We start from the raw sequence: 23,124 nt of genomic DNA on the forward strand, positions 1-23,124 counted from the left end.
AGGCCTACAGACAAGCAGAGGCAGGCCTACAGACATAAGCAGAGGCAGGCCTACAGACATAAGCAGACGCAGGCCTACAGACATAAGCAGAGGCAGGCCTACAGACATAAGCAGAGGCAGGCCTACAGACATAAGCAGACGCAGGCCTACAGACAGACATAAGCAGACGCAGGCCTACAGACAGACAGACATAAGCAGAGGCAGGCCTACAGACAGACATAAGCAGACGCAGGCCTACAGACAGACAGACATAAGCAGAGGCAGATCTACAGACAGACAGACATAAGCAGAGGCAGGCCTACAGACATAAGCAGAAGCAGACAGACAGACAGACAGACAAGCAGAGGGAGTACGTCGCTCACAATACACTACCAAAACACCCTTTTTTCTCCACCACTGTGGACTTCTATAGTGGAAGGAGATGCTGATTGGCGCCAGGCCCGTCTTCAGTCTGTCGGTCTATCTGTCTGACTCCAGACAGCCAGGGGGAAGCACTGACGAGAAGGGAGAACTGCGGGGCAGTTCCGACCGGAAGTACTCGGCCTCAGCCAATGAAGTGGACGGAAGCGCGTGGAACTCTCTCTCTCTCTCTCTCTCTCTCTCTCTCTTGTTGCAGCAGTATGATGAAGCACAAGTCCGGCTTCCATAACACTTGTCATCGTCAGAGCAGATGTGGATCAGTGTCACTGCATCTGTCTGTTCATCTGTGCGTGTCGCATGGCAGTCTGCCTGCCCGACTCATTCGCTGCCTCTCTAAGTCTCTCTGTCTCTCTCTCTCTTACGGACACAATATGACACACACCTGCACACCGACACACCGAGACCCCCCACCCCCTACACCTCCCCACGCCCCCCCCCCCCACACACACACCCGCCCCCCCTCACGTCTCTTGTTTTCTCTTCATCTCTTTCTGTGTGTGTGTGTGTGTGTGTGTGTGCGTGTGTGTGTGTCTGTGTGTCTGTGTGTCGCTGTCTCTTTCTGTTTCTCAATGTTTCTGTCTCTGTGTCTCAACCCCTCCCCCCTCCCCCGACCTCTCTCTCTCTCTGTCTCTCACCCTCTCACTCACAGACACACACATACTGTAAAGTACACGCACATTCTGTCTCTCTTATTCTGTGTGTGTGTGTGTGTGTGTGTGTGTGTGTGTGTTTCTCTTTGTTCATTTTCACTTCTTTCTTTCTTTCTGTATTTCTTTCTATCTTTCTTTCTTTATTTTTTTTTCTTCCTCTCTCCATTCGTGCCTTCTTTCATTTCATCTCTTCTATCTCGCCCCCATCTCAATTTCTGTTTCACTTTTTATATCCTCTGCTTCCTCTGTTCTGCTCTCTCCCTCCCTCCTTCCCCCTTTCTCCCTCTCCCTCTTTCTCTCTCGTTCACACACACACACACACACACACACACACACACACACACACACAGCGAGCATAGCAGCTCTCTTTGCTTCCTTTCATAGATCACATCTGACTCTTTGTTTTGTTTTACTTTACTGCAAGCTTGACAGAATTGTTTATGTGGTTATTTGTCTTGCTTTTTTCTCCTCTGTGTGTGTGTGTGTGTGTGTGTGTGTGTGTGTGTGTCTTTGTGTGTGTGTGTGTGTGTGTGTGTAGTTGTTTTTTTTCTCCCCTGTGGTATGTTTGTATTCCGTTACCGTTCCTCATTCCCTGTATTTCTCTCTGCATTTATGTCTCCCTTTCACACACACGCACGCGCGCACACACATACATAAATATGCACGTACACATGCACTCACACTTACACAGAGACACAGACACAGACACGCACGCACGCACATATTCTTCGTCTCTTTCTTTCTCGCCCCTCCCACCCCCCCACCCCTCCCACGCCCCCCATTTTATTGATTTTTATTTATTTATTTATTCATTTTAAATAAGTATTGGAAAGGGAGGGAGCAGCGATCCGTGGAACACCTGTCATCCGATGCGCGACCGCGGACTCCTCGCACGGTCCTCACTGTTTGCTTTCGCGGTGGCGCAAATGTAAACTCTACCTGAGGAAGCGGAAATGAGAAATTTTCAACTGTGCCATGGAGGTTTGTCACCTTTGAATTTGGGATCACGTCACCGAGACGACGGGACACCTTTCCCAGTGCAGGTATGTCCCGTTTTCGTTTAATTGAGCCGGTACTCCACTGGACGTGTTCAGTGAAGGGGGGAGACCAAAACTAAATTCATCGGGGAGCTCTGTTCGGTCAGTCAGTGGCTGTTTTCGTTGTGGGTCGGGGAAAACTAGTAGCAGACGCCATTGTTGTCTCTTGTCAGTCGCACTTGACGAACTTGGTCCCCGAGTTCGTGCGACACCTGTTTGGTGTTGGTGGTGACGGGGACCTTGTCGTGTGTCTGGCCGAAATTTACATGGAGACTGGAGAGTGTGTGAGTGGAGGAGGCGGGTCACTTCGTTGAAGACCATTTGAACCCTTTAGAAACATCGACAGTTGGTCGAATCCTCTCAGTTTATGTTGACATACTTTCCTGGCGCCACAGTAGTCGCTTAGTCGGGTCAATGGGATGCACATTTTTTTTCATTCTCTCTTCTTTTGAATGTGATATGCCAAATATCTTAACGGCCCATGACCGTTGTAGATGCCGAAAAGGTGCAAAGTGTCTGCTGGTTGATGTTCATGGAATACATCATGCAGTTGTGTCATGATATTGAATCAGCTGACACTGTGAGTGTGAGAATGAGAGGTATGCAGACTATGCTTTTTGAAGGAGATGGTTGTCATGTCTCTCTGGTACACACAAAAAAAGAAAAAATATTAGGGTCAACAACTGTTCATTATGAATTGCACTGCCTTACAGACTCAAGGCTGTGTGTGGCGAATGCCACTGAAGAAATGTTTTTAAAAAGCATTACTCGGTATGTACAGTATGATATATGAGTGTAATGTGCTTTTTACATGCACTCAATCACACAAGTGTGCTCTTGTACACACCTCCTCCATCTTATCTCCACTTCCCTTCTAATCTCACCACAAGCCCACCGTCCTCAGTTTATTACTTTATATACATAAATGTATATAGTTAATTACACACACACATGAATGCACATGACCATTCAGACAGAAGCATGCATGAACATGTACACAGTGTATAAATGTTCTCAAATGCATTAAAAATGTGCTGGACACAAAATGCTGTTAATTTTTATGCTCAAGATTCGATATTTATTTATTTATTTTTTTTTACATTCATTTAAAATAATTGTTATACACATTACAATATACTTAATCATTGTAATCGATTCTGCAAAAATTATACACTTATTACATCCGATGCACACACACATTCTGTCTCTGTCAGTGTGGGGGGGATCATGGATCAAAGAATGGGTCCTTCATATAAATGACAGGCTGGAGCTGTGCCAGTTGGGCTTTACCCCTGGGGAGTGCTTTGCTAGCTTGAGTGGTCCAGTCTTACATTCAGAATAAGTTAATTTTCAGTTTGACTTTATTAGCTTTCAGTTGATGTCATAAAAAATCAAACATCATTTTTTCCTAATCATAGATGATAGAATGTTTAATAATCATTGATTGAGCATTGTTAGGATTATTTGATAACTTTTGATATACATACATACATACATACATATATATATATATATATATATATATATATATATATATATATATATATATATATATATATATATATATATATACATATTCAGAATATCTGGCTGTATTTGTGTATTAACAGGTTTAGCATTATTCTGTTTCATTCTAACTTGATACCATACAGCAACAATGAAAAAAGAAAAGAAGGTTTGTGACAAAATAAATCAGTTATTGTTTACATTGTGTTTAAATGACATAATCATGTAAAAAAAAGAAAAGAACAAAATCATTGACAGTAACTGCAGGTACATTGCAATTACTAGAAAACCATAGAACTAGAAGTTTGGATTGATCATTCAAAGATCAATCCATTCACACAACCACAAGATGACTAGCCCTTCTATTAATGTATTATATTATACATAATACAGCTGAACATCCAGTATGCTTAGATTTGGATCAAGCAATCAGAAAATTTAAACAAATGTGAATTGGAGTGAAAAACATCAAAACGAATGGATTATATATAATGTACTACTGGTATTTTGTTTGGCATGAAAGTAGTACCCATTTTGTGCCATTTCTTACAAGGAAAATATCAGAAATCAGCTACTATCACTGTCAAAGTAACATTTTTTGCAGGCGTTTTTTTCTCTCTTCAGTATGGCACTTAAATTACAACAGTATGAAAGTCCATTATTCATTGCAGTGAGAAGAGAAAGAGGAGGAGTAAGATAACAAAATTTCAACATCTCTGTGTCTATTACAAATATAATTTTAGAAAATGGACAGATCTCAAACTAGCTCACTTTCCGAATGTAACACACACACACACACACACACACATACACAAAGTGAGGTGAAGAGAGTAAGGCAGACAAAACCCATCCACCAAAAAATGATTATCTGAACAAATTATATGTGTGTGTTTGTGTGTAGTGAGAGAGAGTATTGAAATTGAAATTTGAAATCAAAACAGATTTCCAGCAATTGCAGATTTACAGAAATGAGTCTAATGAATCAGTAACCTGGTCAGACAATGGAGATGAAGAGAGAGTATATGAGGATGTTTGGTGTGAACAGTGTATCAGTTTTCCACAATTCCAGCATGTTGGGTTGCCAACATTTTCAGACACAGACTGATACTTGAGAGAAGTAGATATTTAGGCTGTTGCAATTCTTCAGCAGTGGTGGCAGCACCCATAGATGCAGAGTGGTCTTCTTTCAGTTTGGTCTGTCTTGTGCCAGTAGTGAGGAGAAGTATGTGGATGAGTGGATGTTACTGGTCGTGGCCACTACAGGATAATGGTGATGATGATGACAGCACTTAGTAAGTTAAATACATGTACTTGTCATCATTTCCTGGTGGAGTGGAGTTTTTTGAGTGGACAGAATCTAGAGTGTAAGAGCACTTCATTTCGTGATGATAGTTTCATAACTGAACACAGTCACTCAGCCTTAGCCTGCCAGTGTCTGAATCAGTAAATGTGGGAAAAGTTCTCTGCTTTGCAGTGTGGGACTGGGTAGATGTGTGGGTGCATACATGCATGCATGAGTCTGTGGAGTTTTAACTGTTTTGTGTATGCATCTGAAGGCGAGGGGCTTTGAAAAAAAAATTGTTACTTTTTTATAATGTTAGAATGGGAGAGAGTGATCAGTGTAAAATGGATACTTAATGTTTGTTAATAATGCTTTAATTGTTTTAAATAGGTGAAGACTACACTATAACAGTTCTAATACTGTCTGTCTGCCAACCAGTATTGATATAGATAATAAGATATATATTTATTGGTATGCAATCATGTTGAGATTTTGATTTGTGGTTGTGTCATTCACTTTAGTGTCAGAATAATCAACTTGATGATTGTGGACACTGATGATAAATGCTAGTGGATTTGTTCTTCCTGCACACAGAAAAAAAAAAGTAAAAAAAGAACGTGAATGAAAATAAGCTTGATTTGACCAACTTTATTCACTTCAACTTTAGATGAGATTTGTTTTTTTCTTATTTGCAGAGTGGTAGATGAAGCCAGGACTTGAACAAGTGTGGACTCCGGAGTTGTACACCAAGTCATAACGCCCAGTTGTGGTAAGTGTTGCAAATTTTGTAAATGCTAGGAGAACTTAGTACTAGAAATGGAATGTTTAGCTAGTCATGATGGATTATGCATGTTTGGTTGGTGAGCGTTCAGAGAAAGTATGAAATTGTTATTAGGTTACTCAGTGATCAGACAGCATTTTGAGCATTGAAAGTTTCAGTTTCAGTTTCATTTTCCTAAGGAGGCAGATGCCTGACAGCAGCATAACAACGCACTTTGTCAGACCTGAAGTGCATGCCTGTATAATTGTGTGTACCTATCAGTATCACTATATCAGAGTGGATTTCTTCTGAAACTTGTTGCCAGAGGACAACACTTTTTTGCCATGGGTTCTTTTTAAGTGCGCCATGTGTGTGCTGCATGTGGAACCTTGGTTTATCGTCTCATCTGAATGACGAGGTGCTCAGTTTGACTTTTGAGTCAAACTTGGGAGAAAGGGTGAGAGCAGGAATAGAAGCCTCACCCTGGCAGATATTGTATTGACACATGAGTGCTTTATCCCTTCTGCCATCCTCTTCCTTTCAAAACTGTACAATTCAAACTTTTCTTCTAATTCGGTCTTGGAATATTTCATTTGTCATTTGGGAATATTCCATTTGTCATTTTGTGAACACTGCTATCTGTCTGTTGGTCTGTCAGTTCTAATCATGTCTGTCTGCCAACCAGTTGGAATATTGATATATATATATATATATATACATATATTTATTGGTATGCAATCATGTCGAGATTTTGATTTGTGTTTGTGTCATTCACTGATGTGCAGTTGACCGAGTCGCAAGCAAAATGAATGATTGTCTTTCCTTATTTTGATGAAAAGCAGTATTTCTTGAACAAAACATTCTGCTTTGTCAGTTATTTTTAGTACATCTATTTTGGTGAAGGCTGAAGATGTTGGTAGAGGGGATAAGATGTCATGTTCACACTGTAGACACATGGCAGTCACTGGGGGGCTGGGTGGTGGGGGTGACTAAAGGCCACTGATGCCTGTTGATATTGATTTCACTTACTATACCCTGCATCCAGCAGACATGTTTATGTGCATAACAGAAGGAATTGTATCCTTGACAGTGACATTATGTTGTGGGTAAGATTAGTACTGGCATATTTATGTCTTTTCTGTTACTTAAAGAAGCGTTGTGATATAGTAATAGTATATTTCTGTCTTGTCTGTTAATTAAAGAAGCATCATTATATAGTATATTTCTGTCTTACCTGTTCAGAGAAGCCTCATAATGATAATAGATTATGGCATTGTGATTAGTCAGATTTATGTATATGTCTATATACAGCACACAGACATGCACAGATCTATAGTATTGTGCATGCACGCACTGGGGCACACCCACTAACAAAAATACCAGTGTACTAACATTGATACACAGATTACCAGAAAAATACCAGTATACTAACATTGATACACAGATTACCAGAAAAATACCAGTATACTAACATTGATACACAGATTACCAGAAAAATACCAGTGTACATACTAACATTGATACACATATTACCAGAAAAATACCAGTGTTCCTACTAACATTGATACACAGATTGCCAGTATCCATACGCTCAGGCTGACTGACTTGACTTTCTGTGTGTGACTATACTGCTATAATGAATGTTGGTGGTCATAGGGGTCTGCAGACTGTTTCTGACCAGGCACACTGAAGAGTTCAACATTACAACTAACTGCAACTAATACAAACAGCCAAAGTAACGTTTCTATCCACAACCATGCTTGCACATGCACACATGCAGTTTGCAGACATAAATACATATGTATGCAAATCATGCATTAAAAATATGTATATATGTATATTTACATGTATATGCATGTGCATGTATGCTCTCAAAAGTATCATCATGTATGATGTATGCACAGTGCCTACACACACACAGACACAGACACAGACACACACACACAGACACACACACACACACAGTATATATATATATATATATATATATATATATATATATATATATATATATATATATATATATCTTTGTATGTACGTGTGTGGGGTTGGGGGTGGGAGATATGGGCGTATGTGTGTGTGCTTGTACAAGTAAGTGTTCATCTCTGTGAGTGTGTGTTTGTGTGTGTGTGTGTGTGCCGTGGAAGCTGCGATACGTAGACTAGAAATGAGTGTGTGGAGGAGGGGGTAGAGGAGGTGCAAGGTAATGTGTGTGTGTGTGTGTGTGTGTTGGAGCTCATGTACGTTTATATGTATTTGACTGTGCTTTCATATGTGCTTGTACAAGTAAGTGTTCATCTCTGTGAGTGTGTGTTTGTGTGTGTGTGTGTGTGTGTGCCGTGGAAGCTGCGATACTTAGACTAGAAATGAGTGTGTGGAGGAGGGGGGTAGAGGAGGTGCACGGTAATGCATGTGTGTGTGTGTGTGTGTGTGTTGCAGCTCATGTACGTTTATATGTATTTGACTGTGCTTTCATATATGTGAAACTGCATGTCTGGTGCATTTCTGTTATGCATGTGTGGGTGTATGTGTGAATGTGTGTCTTCATATTTTACATTTATTTGCTTATTTATCACCATTGTTGTCTTATATATTTATTTATTTATGTTTTATTATTATCATTTTATTAGTATTACTAATATTATTACTACTACCTTTTTCTATATTATAATTATTATTTATTTATTTATTTATTTATTTATTTATTTATTTATGCAAGCTTATCTATTATTTATTCCCCCGTTTTTGTTTTTTTTTTGTTTTTTTTTGTTTGTTTTTTGTTGTTGTTTTTTTGTTTTTTGTTTTGTTTTTTGTGTGTGTGTGTTCTCAAGGCCTGATTAAGCGCGTTGGGTTACGCTGCTGGTCAGGCATCTGCTTGGCAGATGTGGTGTAGCGTATATGGTTTTGTCCGAACGCAATGACGCCTCCTTGAGCTACTGAAACTGAAACTGACACACACACACACACACACACACACACACACACACACACACACACCCACACCCACACACAGACTTTTGGCTTGAAGGATTTATGAAGATGTGATTGAGATGGGTCATTGAATTTGGAGCTCCTCCAGCTGGTCTGTGTTCCTTCCACTTCCAGCAACCTTTGTGGCTTAGTATTCCATGGCTTTGTTGGTAGACAACTTTATGACTGTGAGAGGTGTATAGCTTATACTAATGACTGTGAGAGGGGTATAGCTTATACTAATGACTGTGAGAGGGGTATAGCTTATACTAATGACTGTGAGAGGGGTATAGCTTATACTAATGACTGTGAGAGGGGTATAGCTTATACTACAGAAATCTTCCACTAAGACTGGGGGTGGATGGTATTATTGTACTTTGATTTTGGTAGTTTGTGAGTTTCTGTCACTGCGTCACGTCTCTCAGTCTCTGTGGTTTCTTTTTTATCTGTTCGTTTTTCTTTCTTTTTTTGGCATTCTTTTGTTGGCTGCACAGAGGGTGAACGTCTCATTTCCCATCCAAATGCCTTGGAGATACATGGGCAGAATCAGGAAATCAGGCATATAATTAAACGCAGAGCAAGACCTGTAAAGCAGAAATTGTGAGGCGTTCATCCGCAGGTGCACTTTTTGTTTTTTTGTTTTTTTTCTGGGTGTGTTGTTGATGATGGATGAGGCAGTGGGTGCTGGTTGCTTTGGGATTTGGCTAATTAATGACAGAGTTAAGTGGATGAGGGAGGTGGGTGTGGCCACTCAACTTGGGGACATGGCAGACGAAGAGTTTGAGTCAGTGGGGTTCTGGACCTGGTGGTAGAAGAAGCAAAAATAGTGTTTGAGAGATGATGTGTGGTGTGATGCACTGTTTGAGAGATGATGTGTGGTGTGATGCACTGGTCCCTAACTCTTCAAACGTTGGTGTCAAGCCTTGTGATAAGTGAAACCACATCTCAAAGTAAATCAGGGTGATGCTGTGAGTGTGAGGATTGTCTATATTTTACCATGTTTGAGAGTACTTGGTATGGTGACGAATTGTGAACTGAAGCATCCTGGAGACGGATTGTCGAAGGAAGTGTTGGATTGTATGGGTATTGCTTCACAAAATGGTTGTCAGCTAGTACAAATCAATCATTTTTTGTATTGTATATCGAGTTTCTGCTGTTTTCATTTTCTACTTACGTTATTTTTATTTCGTTTTTGTTTTGTTTTTTGTAGCTCATGTCTTGACAGCACTGTGTTGTGTTAGATAAGCACTGATGGAATGATGTCAAGCAGTATGGTTGTTTCACCTCTGGCACTTTCCATTTCCATAGGAGACAGGTGGCTGGAGAGCTACAGTCTACTGATACTTCTTAATCATATCCACATGATACATTGTCAGTGTTCAGTTGCGGACCTGTTCAGGCTTTGTGTGCGCGCGTGCGTGTGATACTTCGGTTTCATATTCAATCGGTTGTAATTGTTCTGTCAGCCATTACCGCGGTTTGAATGGTGTCTTCGCCGTACAGAATGATAACAGTACCGTTGATTTATCCTTGCTATTTTGCCCGGAGATGCCCTTCGCAATTTTAGCCTCAACTCGGACCCTTCAGTTCTGGTGTTTGTTTGTTTGTTTTTCTTTTTTCTTTTCTTTTTTTTTTTTCATACCGGAAGAAAGTGAAGGGTTTAGCGGCCCTCTCCCTCTCTCCCTCCCTCCCGTGACGATGACCATACTACATGACAGACAGCGGTATCAGCAACTGACCCGGGCATTGTCTAGCACCCGTATACCAAAGACGTGTTATCTGGCATGGGACAGCAGTGGAACACCCTGGTCTGTCTTCCACATCCAAGAGGCAGATGATGATGTGTGGGGGAGGAGAGGGGGGAGTCCGTCAGTGACGAAGCAATTGACAGTCTTGTTTGGTCACCCGGGGTGACCATGACAGTTTGGAGCATCTCTACCCCTCCCCTCCGCGTTCTGTCTCCCCGCTGTTTCCACAATCTGTTTTTCGGCCTCTCTGTGTTGACACAGATACTCCACAGGATTGAGTCTGTGTGCGTGTGTTGATGGGGGAGGAGGTGGGGGGTCACAAAGAGAGTGAGTGTGTGTGTGTGTGTGTGTGTGGATGCAGATGTGTGTGTGTGTGTGTGTGTGTGTGTGTGCGTCGCACGCAGCGTTGGATGGACGGACGGACGGACAGTGACGAACGCAGCAGTCAGAGTGGCAAGCGGAGGTGGTTGCCGGGGCAACGGGAGGGGGAGGTGGGGGTTGGAGAGGAGAGTGGGCCGAGGTTTGCGGGCGTGGAGAGGTGATGAAGCACTTTGCAGATAAGCGTAATGAAAACCTTCTTCGCTGTATCCTGCCTGCCGCGCTGCCATCGCCACTACCACTCCCGACAACCTAGCAAGCCTGCAGGCCTCTCTCCCGAGTCAGCATCTATCATTGTCATCACTCTTCCTTTAGCTGCAGGAAAGAAAGAAAAGAAAAAAAAGAGGAGGGTGGGAAGATGGAATTAGAGTGATGAGGAGACCTTTTTAATCTAAGAAAACCGCCGCGGCGGAGGAGGGAGGGAGGGAGAGAGAGTTGCGGCGTGGCTGCAAGTGTCTTTTGATGACAGCATTAATTTAAAGCCAAGGTGGTTGAGGCAGGGCCATGGCTGTGATCAGGGTTGACCCCATGCAGCGACGGATGATGAGGTGACCAGTCTTTTGTGCTGTCTTGGGGAGACGGCAGGCTGGTGTCGTTTCTCTTGGATCGTTCTTTCTTTCTTTCTTCTCTCGCTCTTCCATGGCTGTCATTATGATGGGTCCCTTTATTGGTTTACACCGTTGGTGGAATTTAAGCCGTGTGAGGTTTTATTATTTTTGTACTGTGTGATACGCGGTCCATTATGGAGGCGATAAAAGCGCGTGTCCTTTAAGTTAACTAATGAAATAAGGCTTGACATCCAGCACCACATCATAGTTTTCTTTCTTTTCTTTTGTCTCTGGTCGTTCTGTCTGTTTCGGTCTCCCCTTTCTGTATGACTGTCTGTTTCTTTATCTGTTTCCCTCTCTCTGTGTGTGTCTCTCTGTCTGTCTTTTCTGTTTGTCTGTCTGTCTGTCGATCTCTCTGTCTACCTCCTTCCCTCCCCATTCTCGTTTCATAATGTGTGTGTGCGTGCTTTTTATTATTTTATTTATATGGTTGCTTGTGTGATTCGGTTTGATGTAAAATAAAGAAATCGAACAACCAAGAAAAGAAAACGAAATTCGAAAAAAGTACGTGTTTTCTTTTCTAATAGTAATACCCTCGTTAATGAAGAATCTCTCTCTCTCTCGCTTTGGAATAACAGCTTTTTCATTTTTGCTTCTTCGTTCACAGTTAGTGTCAGCTGTTTACTTTTGCTGTGTTAGTTTTGGCTGGGTATTTGTTTTCGTTAGACTCTGCAAAAACAAAAAACAAAAAGTAATGTCATATTAATATAATTTAATCTGCATTTTTTTACACAAATTTTAGGAGGTGAATGTAGATGGGATACACTGTTTTTGGAACTGGAATGCTGGTTTTGTTCATTGCTTTTCAGTTTCTCCCATATTGGTTTAAAAAAAAAAAGAAAAAAAAAAAAAGCTGTGTGTGTGCGTGCAATTCAGTCTCTTCTCATCCTCTCTTTATTTCTCTCCATCGACTTGCACACACAGACAGTATTATTGACAAAAGCTTTGTTTCTTCTCTGAAGTTACTTTGACTTTTCCCCAGCCTGTATCTTCCCTCAGATCTGTTTCTGACTCTGTCCCTCCTTTCCATGTCTTCCACCCCCTCCCCCCACCTTTTTCCCCTCTCATCATTCCTTGCACCAACACATACGTCACGTGCTGCACAACACACACACACACACACACACACACACACACACACACACACACACACACACACACACACACACACTCTCTCTCTCTCTCTCTCTCTCTCTCTCTGTCTTATAGCCTTTTATAATCATGTCTAACACAACGACCCCCAATCCGTCGCATCCTCCCCCCCCCCCCCTCGCTCTGTGAGAGGGAGAAAATTACTGAAGGTACGTATGTTGATCATGGAGGAGGGGTTGATACTTTTCTCGTTCTACCCACCACTGTCCGCTTTTATCGAATTCCCGTTGCCTCACTTAGTCAGTAATATACACATGAAGGGTCAGTCGATGCTTCGGGTTTTTTCGGTCCTAGTATGTAAGACGCTTTAGAGGCGCATGGCGACGGTAACATCACATCGTTTCATTCTTCTTCTTCTTCTTCTTCTTCTTCTCTCTCTCTCTCTCTCTCTCTCTCTCTCTCTCTCTCTCTCTCCCCCCCCCCCTTTCTCCCCCCTCTCTCTCTCACTGTCACAGGCGATGGGTTAGTTTGTCTTCATTTCGTGGCTTTCTTCCTTTCTTTGTTTTTTGTTGTTGTTTTTCTCGGTCTTTTTCATTTCTTTTCGTCGTTCTTTTGCTCCCCCCCCCCCCCCCTTCTTCTTCTCCTTTTCTTGTGCTCATTTTCTTTTTCTGTCCTTTCTTTTTATTTCTCTCTCTCCCTCTTTTTTTTCTTTTTTTTTTCTTTTTTTTTTTCTCTCCAATCTCAGACAATCGGTCGCTAAGTGGAGTGATGACCTTGAGGTAACGCGTCCGCATAGGAAGCGAGAGAATCTGAGCGCGCTGGTTTGAATCACGTGCTCAGGCGCCGATATTTTTCTCCCCCTCAACTAGACCTTGAGTGGTGGTCTGGACGCTAGTCATTCGGATGAGGCGATAAAGCGAGGTCCCGTGTGCAGCATGAACTTAGTGCACGTAAAAGAACCATGAACTTAGTGCACGTAAAAGAACCTACGGCGACAAAAGGGTTGTTACTGGCAAAATTCTGTAGAAAAATCCACTTCGATAGGAAAAACAAATAAAACTGCACGCGGGGGGGGGGGGCTGTAGTGCAGCGACGCGCTCTCCCTGGGGAGAGCAGCCCGAATTTCACACAGAGAAATCTGTTGTGATAAAAAGAGCAATACAATACAATACAAGCTGATCTTTTTCTTACTTTTCTTGTTTGTTTTTCTTCCTTTCCATGGGTGTGAGCGTGCATGTGTGTGTGTGTGTGTGTCCCCCCTCCCACTCTCTCTCTCTCTCTCTCTCTCTCTCTCTATATATATATATATATATATATATATCTTTTCCCCCCGCTCCCCTCACTATCTCTCTCTCTCTTTCTCCTCTCTTCTTTCTGGAACTGTAAGCAACACAACAGTGGTAACCACCCTGGTGATCCCTATCACCTTGACCTCGACACATCAGTGGTAACCATCTTGATGACCCCTATCACCTTGACTTCGACACAACAATGATAACCACCCTGATGACCCCTATCACCTTGACCTCGACACAACAATGATAACCACCCTGATGACCCTTATCACCTTGACCTCGACACAACAGTGGTAACCACCTTGATGACCCCCTATCACCTTGACCTCGACACAACAATGATAACCACCCTGATGACCCTTATCACCTTGACCTCGACACAACAGTGGTAACCACCATGATGACCCCCTATCACCTTGACCTCGACACAACAGTGATAACCACCCTGATGACCCTTATCACCTTGACCTCGACACAACAATGATAACCACCCTGATGACCCTTATCACCTTGACCTCGACACAACAGTGGTAACCACCATGATGACCCCCTATCACCTTGACCTCGACACAACAAAGGAGGAGCAGGTTACAAGTGAAGAAGAATCAAAAGGCCTTGAATGAATTGAACTTTGGATGTATTGTCCGTTTTTTTCCCCTTCGATTTTTATCTCTGTCTCTTCTGTTCTGCTGCATCTCGAGTTACAAAGCTACTGCTTCTCTGTGTTGATAATGACATGTCATGTTCGTTCTGATATGTCGCCGGGTACTCAACACAGCTTCACCTTAAATGCGTGATCGGAAGGTTTAATCAGACGGACGGACAGACATACAGACAGACAGAATCTTCGGTTTGTTTGCTTTTTTTCCCCCTTTCGTCCTTCTTATGTCCAAGAAGATTTACACCTGTCAGCTATAAGTGAGAGAAAGTCGGAATGGCTTGACTCATTCGTGTTCCTTTTTTTCTGTTTCCCCTCAAATTTGTTTCATTTAGTTTTGTTTTATTTCATTTACCAGAAATTCGGTTTCTGAAAGGAGGAGGTGCCATATATCGTCGATTTTTTTTAAAGCCAGTAATCTGGGGCGAAAATGTAATAAGATTGCAAGGGTTCTTCTTTTTTTTAATTTCTAATTTTGAAAGCCCAGTAATCTGGAGCGAAAATGTAATGGAATTGCAGAATTATTGGAATGGCTCTTGCGAGCAAGGCGGAAGGCACAATTTGGTTGCATTTGAATGAAAAAGAGGCTGGGGGAGGGAGGGGGTGAGTCAGGATTTATGGCTGGGGGAGGGAGGGGGTGAGTCGGGATTTATGGCTAAAATCTGCTCGGTGACTGACACAGACAGTGCGGACCTTCCACCATTTGATTTAAAAAAAAAGATTCTTCTGTCTTCTTGTTTCTTGCCATCATTTTTTTCTCTCCTTTGTTTGGTCCCCCACCAACCCTACTCCGCCCCCTTTCCGATTTCTTTCCATTATTTATTTTATCATTTCTATCGTGACAGTTCTGATTTTTTCCGGCGTTTTTCAAACTAACCATCAGTTAAAAATTGATTTAATAAACCATTTCATTTGAAATAGTAATTAGTATTGGTACTTAGAATTAGGATTGCTGTATTGATAATAATGTTGAATTAATGCTACCAGTGTTCTGATGTTACAGCTGATGGTACGACTGCTGCCGTTATTACTTTTTTTGTTTTTTGCTTCTGTTGTAATGAACTATCAGTTGTTAATTTAGGTTCATTGTCCTTTGTACTGACGGCGTTTTTATGCGTCTGACATATATCTTCATGCAATATACCACATTTCTATTTAAATGGGCCTTTCTCTCCATACCTCCTCCTCATCTCTCTGTCTCTGTCTCTCCCTCTCCCCCCCCATTCTCTCTCTCTTTTGAAAGGTAGCACTTTGTGTTTGATTATTTTGACGTTCACATGCATTGTAATGTGATAATGTGATGTTTGAAAGGAATAATGTTTAATGTTCACACCCCCTTCATAAGGGGCCTAGGCGTATGTACATGAATAAACTCACTCTCTCACGCGCGCGTGCACACACACGCGCGCACGCACACGCACGCACACACATACACACACACACACACACACACACACACACACACACACATTTTCGTACAAAATTTTCTAAAAATATAAAATGTATATGCGGTAAGCAAATAACTGTAAGTCATCTACTCATTCATTGTCCGAGCATAAGACCGTTAATTCCTAAAGATGTAGTTGATGACTTTTCTTCCAATATTTCATTAGCCACTGAAAAGATTTTGAATGATTATTCATTGCTTCGAATGTTTTCGGAAATTTTAAACTCCAGTCCAGTTGGTATCCTCCTTTGATGTGTTATAATTATTGTTGTTATTTATATTTACATTGTTATAGGTTAATACTTGTTGATATGCATATACATATTCTCCTTTCCATGACACCTCATTCAATACACACCACAATCTCTTTAGACCTTTTTCTTATAATATACTTTTCCTCTGTTACATAACTTTTTTTTTTTTTTTTTTTTTTTTTTTTTTTTTTTTTTTACACTAATATTCACATGCATTCCCTTTCCTTTATCCACTTCTTTACTCCTTTCCGTCTAAAAACACTTATAGTGAATAGACGTTAAACTGAAGATAAAACACACACACACACACACACACACACTATCTCTCTCTCAAACTCTCTGTAATTTTTTTGTGGGTGTACCTGTATACACATACTGAGTATGAACAGTACGAATGCTGATGGAAGTAGGAAGTCGTGAGAAAATATTTCATATAAACGAAGCTGACAGATAAAATGTTCGCAGATTATTGTCGTGTCAACGCCACACATGAAGCGCACCCCCCAACCCCCAACCCCCCCAGGCCCCACGCGCCACTTCGCACACATTACCACACACACACACACACACTCACACACTCACCATGTATATTGTAAACATACTGAGTATATAAATAGTATGAATGCTTTTAACAGTGTGAGAATAAATAATTCATGCGGAATAAATGGAAAAAAGGGAGTTTTTGTTGTTGGATGGCATGGGACATGAGGAAAGGAAAGTATCCCACCCTTCCACCTCAACACTGACACACTTACACTGTTTAGAATCGCACGAATCAATGTTGTCGATAACATGTTGTCGTGTGAAAACGTTTCTCGCGGAATAAATGTTATTGTGGGATGTAGACATGCACTGCAGGGTGGCGAGAATGTAGAAAAGAACACAATCACGCACGCACGCACCTATACTCGCACGCACACACACATTCTCTCTGTCTGTCTGTCTGTCTCTCTTGTTTCTCTTTAATCTCACTCTCACTCTTTCTCTTTCTCTCTCTCTCTCACACACACACTCACAGACACACACACGTGTACACACGTACACACACAAACTCGAACTCTCTTTCTCACGCCTGTTCCATGTCTTCAGTTTCTTCAGTTTTAGAGTTATGCATGCGTGTAAATGACTGGTATGAAAGCGCTTAGATTTGCCTCTGCACAAGATTCAGCGCTATATAAATACTATCATCATCACTATTATTATTATTATTAGAATCACACACACACACACACACACACACACACACACACACACACACACACACACACACACAGAGCGTAAGACCCAGGGTGAGTATAGTATGTCTGTGATTGACTGACGCTAATGTAGCCTTTTTGTCGACCACCCCTAGCCCCGTGGGAAAGGAGGTTCCCGCTTTTATCCCGACATTATGGGCTGGGAAAACACAATCTATCGGCCTTACGTACAAGGTCTTGCCCACGAAAATATGATGTTAGTCGCTGTTGGTCGGTGGTTGAAATGAGTGAAGTTGGTTCTGTTTTCTCTGTGTACATGTGTGTGTGTGTGGGAGAGAGATATGGGCAGAGAGAGAGAGAGGGAGAGAGAGAGAGTCAGTGAAAGGTTCTCAAACGCAGAGCATCATCGCGACAAATTCATTTCGCCAGTATTCATTTCTACAACGGTTTCGATGTCCAGATGGTTCATTTACTGGTAAATATTCAACAGGGAGAGCAACTCTAAAGTCGCTCCTATACAGGTATACCCATCATCACACTCTGATTTTATTACAGTCCGGTGTTGAGAGCGTTGAACCATTACGTAGCAGTTAAATTGTTAATTGAGCATTACTTTATCTTGCCGGAGCACATTATCAATCAATCAACTTGCACTGCATACATTTATATGTCTGTTGATTTACAATCGTAAGCTTAGGTCTTTGTTTGTTTTGTGTTTACTGGATGAATTACTCAGAAGGAATATAAGGGGGTGTTGACACATATACTGAAATAGGACAGCAGTGTAATAATAATAATGGATACTTATGTAGCACACTATCCAGAAATCTGCTCTAGGTGCTTTACAAAAACGCTTTGTTAACATAAAACATTACATCTATGTTACATACACACACCAAAATATGACAACACACACACACACACACACACACACACACACACACACACACACACACACACACACACACACTGCGTACATACATTTTAACAATACATGTGTATCTAACAGCTACTCTAACACATACGCATGCATAGGCAGGCACAAACTTACATAAACACACGCGCACACAATACACATTCATATACATGCATATAGTTATGTACACCTACATATGTATACGTACATAGTCAAGCACAGCTAACGCAAAGGAAGTGGACCTGCCACAATTGAACTTACTGCTGAGGGAAAAGGTGAGTTTTGAGACGAGATTTAAAAGATGCGAGGGAATCAGAATGACGGAGGTTATCAGGGAGCTTGTTCCACGTCTTTGGCGATTGAAAAGAAAACGATCTGTGTCCATTGGTCTTACTTCTGACGTGAGGTATCCTGAGAAGTCGAGTATCAGGGGAAGAACGGAGCTGGCGAGACGGGGTATAGATATGGAGGAGTTCAGAAAGATACTTGGGGCCAGATCCGTTGACTGCAGAAAAGGTCAGAGTGGATAGCTTATAGTCTATTCGATCAGAAACAGGCAACCAGTGGAGAGACTGAAGGAGAGGAGAAACATGGTCAAATTTAGAAGCTCTGCAAATGAGTCTGGCAGCGTTATTCTGAATTCGTTGGAGTCTGTCTAACAGGTATTTGGGAAGGCCGGCCGAAAGAGAGTTGCAGTAATCCAATCTTGAGAGAACCAGAGAGCATACAAGTGTCTTGGTTGCATCGGTTGAGAGATAGTGGCGGATAGAGCTGATTCTACGCAGTTCCAAATAGGCAACTTTACAGATATTCGAAACGTCATGTAAGAGAAGTCCACGTGAAATATGGAAGTGCTGTTCGATTTCTGTGTTTAAAGACAATCGCCCTCGTTCATTATCATCATCAACATTGTCCGTTTCCACAAATCAGTTTCAGATGGTATTAAAATACAAACCGTGTACATATATACTTCCGCCCATTTTCACGCAAACGCGTGCACGCATCGTTTGGGCATGTTCTTAGACTGTCATGCGCGCACAGTGGTCCCATTCTTCATGTTCGAGCATGCAAACACGGCGTTCGCTTGCGTAAACTTGCTTCACAGCCCATTTGCCAACGCCCCGTCCAAGTTGTGGGCAGAACAGAAGTTCTCTTTCCCTCTTTGACTCAGTCGCCTCCTTCACATTATCACGGCAGCTGGAGTGCTCTGTCCACGTTTCTCGCTTCGGTGGCAAGCAGTTGACGGGGGTTTTGATAAATGTAATGTCCTATTGTGGCCCGGGCTCTCAGCAGTCGACAGCCAGTGCTCAGTTCCTTGAGGACTGTGCCGTGTGTTATGCTGTATGGGCCAAACCGTCGGCCACACTGCACTGTTTTGCTGCCGGGAATTCTGAACGTTCAGTGGCAGCTGTCACAACAGCGTGAAAAACGACCCATTGAAAGAGGTTGAAGGAAAGGAGGATGGAGAATCAAGATAGCGACTTTTAATAACCCGCATTACCAGATAGGGAAAAGCTTTCGCAACGTGTTGTTTGTAGCGACTTTTAAATTCAGCATTTCCAGATAGGGAAAAGCTTTTTCAGAACGTGTTATTTGTAGCGCCTTTTAAAGCCAGCATTTCCAGATAGGGAAAAGCTTTTTCAGAACGTGTTATTTGTAGCGCCTTTTAAAGCCAGCATTTCCAGATAGGGAAAAGCTTTTTCTGAACGTGTTATTTGTAGCGCCTTTTAAAGCCAGCATTTCCAGATAGGGAAAAGCTTTTTTCAGAACGTGTTGTTTGTAGCGACTTTTAAATTCAGCATTTCCAGATAGGGAAAAGCTTTTTCTGAACGTGTTATTTGTAGCGCCTTTTAAAGCCAGCATTTCCAGATAGGGAAAAGCTTTTTCAGAACGTGTTGTTTGTAGCGACTTTTAAATTCAGCATTTCCAGATAGGGAAAAGCTTTTTTCAGAACGTGTTATTTGTAGCGCCTTTTAAAGCCAGCATTTCCAGATAGGGAAAAGCTTTTTCTGAACGTGTTATTTGTAGCAGGGAAAAGCTTTTTCAGAACGTGTTATTTGTAGCGCCTTTTAAAGCCAGCATTTCCAGATAGGGAAAGTTAGGAGGAGGGACGTACATGATCCAAGGTTAGTTTGTCACCGAGGCCATGCCGCTTCAGGACTTACTGTCACCATCCTTTGACAGCAGAAACGAAGGTGATGGACGAACGGCTAAATACTTTCATATCGGGAGAACATTATCTTTCAGCTTGTTTCTTTTCTCCATGTTTGCGGTCCGACTGTTGGCATCAAACAGATTGGAAAAAGTTCTGCTTCAGCTCAGTTTGAATCCCTTTATTTGAAGGTCGTTTTGCCGGATCAGTACGGTGGAGGCACACACAGAGACAGAGAATATGTTCAATGAGGGAATCAAAATGAACATACATAGAGACAGAGAATGTGTTCAGTGAGGGAATCAAAATGAACATACATAGAGACAGAGAATGTGTTCAGTGAGGGAATCAAAATGAACATACATACTTTTTTTTTTCCTACCTGGACCAAGCCCACAAGGGGTAAATGAAATCAAATTAATCACACAAAACGGCCTAAAGACCACTGAGTACTGACAGAACGTACGTGTAATCATGCACGTATATATTGCAATGTTTAGATGGAAGGGGAATAGAAACGTGCACACAAGTACACACATGAAAAATTAACACCAACACACCTTTATGTAAATGGGTTGAGGAATGTAAAAATCAAATTGTTCAGCTGCAGACAGTTTTGTGTAACTATGAGGAGGAACATTTTGTGGAGGGAAAGAGGGAGGGAGAAAAAGAGACAGAGACGCATTTCATTCTTAGCAGTGTGAAGAGAGGCAGACAGAGAGACAGAGACGCTTTGCATATAGCAACGTGAGGAAGAAGTTATTTCTGATACTTTGTGTGTGTGTGTGTGTGTGTGTGTAACCACAGACTTGGCGAAGAACGGTGTCATTGAAGTGAACTCAGCTGGTGAAACGGGAATTCCCACAGCATCGCGCGCATCGTGCAAGTCACGTGCAGGTATGGTTGGAGATCCCCTGTTGCCTGATGACTGTTGCCTGGCGAAGAAGTGGGTGTCATGCCATTCCCCACCCCCAGCCCACCCCACGCCTTTGCCCACACATGGTCCGTTTCTCTCCCATTACTCGGGCTTCATCTCCGGCTTCTTTTTTTGTCATCAAATGTCCGTTTGCCATTTACATTTTTTTTAATTATAAAGAATATGGGAAAATATCAGTTTGCAAAGGTTTTTTTTTTTTTTTTTTTTTTTTTTTTTTTTTTAAGAAAAAAGGAAGGAAAAAAGGTACCAGCCACTGAAATTTGGTGGGTAAAGTTTTGTTGTTGTTTTCTTTCTTTCAGTGTGTTCCTGTTGTTGTTTTGCCTTCATCTTTCCTTTCTTTCTGTTCCTCTTTATCTGTCCTTTTCTTCCTTTCTTTCTTTCTTCATTTCCTCCTTGCACCCTCCCCAACACTGTCCGTGTTCTCCTCTTTCCTTTCTTTCTTTCTTCATTTCCTCCTTGCACCCTCCCCAACACTGTCCGTGTTGTCCTCTTTCCTTTCTTTCTTTCTTCATTTCCTCCTTGCACCCTCCCCAACACTGTCCGTGTTCTCCTCTTTCCTTTCTTCCTTTCTTCATTTCCTCCTTGCACCCTCCCCAACACTGTCCGTGTTCTCCTCTTTCCTTTCTTCCTTTCTTCATTTCCTCCTTGCACCCTCCCCAACACTGTCCGTGTTCTCCTCTTTCCTTTCTTTCTTTCTTCATTTCCTCCTTGCACCCTCCCCAACACTGTCCGTGTTCTCCTCTTTCCTTTCTTCCTTTCTTCATTTCCTCCTTGCACCCTTCCCAACACTGTCCGTGTTCTCTTTCCTTTCTCCCTTTCTTCATTTCCTCCTTGCACCCTTCCCAACACTGTCCGTGTTCTCTTTCCTTTCTCCCTTTCTTCATTTCCTCCTTGCACCCTCCCCAACACTGTCCGTGTTCTCTTTCCTTTCTTCCTTTCTTCATTTCCTCCTTGCACCCTCCCCAACACTGTCCTGTTCTCTTTCCTTTCTTCCTTTCCTCCTTGCACCCTCCCCAACACTGTCCGTGTTCTCTTTCCTTTCTTCCTTTCTTCATTTCCTCCTTGCACCCTCCCCAACACTGTCCTGTTCTCTTTCCTTTCTTCCTTTCCTCCTTGCACCCTCCCCAACACTGTCCGTGTTCTCTTTCCTTTCTTCCTTTCTTCATTTCCTCCTTGCACCCTCCCCAACACTGTCCGTGTTCTCCTCTTTCCTTTCATTCTTTCTTCATTTCCTCCTTGCACCCTCCCCAACACTGTCCGTGTTCTCCTCTTTCCTTTCATTCTTTTTGGATTCATGTTTTGTGTGTTTTACTTTTTTTCCTTTTCATATTGTCTTTTTCTTTGGTTTCTTTATTCCTTTCTTGTCTCTGTCTGTCTGTCTCGTTCCCTTATTCTTACCCTCTCTCAGCTGCGATGAAAGACCTACAGCTGTAGGTCAGCTGGGCTATGACAGTAAACAACATGGTCAGCCGAAGGTTGCTGATCAGATTCTTTAAAATGTTATGGTTTATTTGACTTTCTTCTCTTAAAGTTCAAAATGGAATGAACTGCATTCAGTACATGTATATTTCAAATTGCCACGTTTGCGTCTCTGTCTGTCTCCCTGTATCTCACTCTCTCTGCGTCTCTTTCTCTTTCTCTGTGAAATAGCAACCACTTACATACTACACACACGCACGCACGCACGCACGCGCACACACACACACACACACACACACACACACACACACACACACACACTCTCTCTCTCTCTCTCTCCCTCCCTCCCTCCCTCCCTCCTATACATACATCCCTCAGTGGAGAGAGAGAGAGAGAGAG

At 42.1% G+C, this 23,124-nt stretch overlaps 1 protein-coding gene across 2 annotated transcripts in view; it reads left to right on the plus strand.

Moving 5' to 3' along the window:
• Window positions 1–2,044: 2,044 nt before the first annotated feature.
• Window positions 2,045–23,124, plus strand: part of LOC143279662 (tyrosine-protein phosphatase Lar-like) — a 342,687-nt gene continuing 321,607 nt past the window's right edge. The window contains exons 1-3 of one of the 2 annotated variants that reach the window (XM_076583704.1): window positions 2,045–2,113; window positions 5,591–5,664; window positions 21,177–21,266. The gene's annotated coding sequence lies outside the window, so the exon portion shown is untranslated. The remainder of the gene's footprint in view (window positions 2,114–5,590; window positions 5,665–21,176; window positions 21,267–23,124) is intronic. The other variant, XM_076583705.1, reaches the window with a different exon arrangement.

The sequence above is a fragment of the Babylonia areolata genome, chromosome 3 (genome assembly GCF_041734735.1).
Source record: "Babylonia areolata isolate BAREFJ2019XMU chromosome 3, ASM4173473v1, whole genome shotgun sequence".
NCBI classification, from domain to species: domain Eukaryota; kingdom Metazoa; phylum Mollusca; class Gastropoda; order Neogastropoda; family Buccinidae; genus Babylonia; species Babylonia areolata.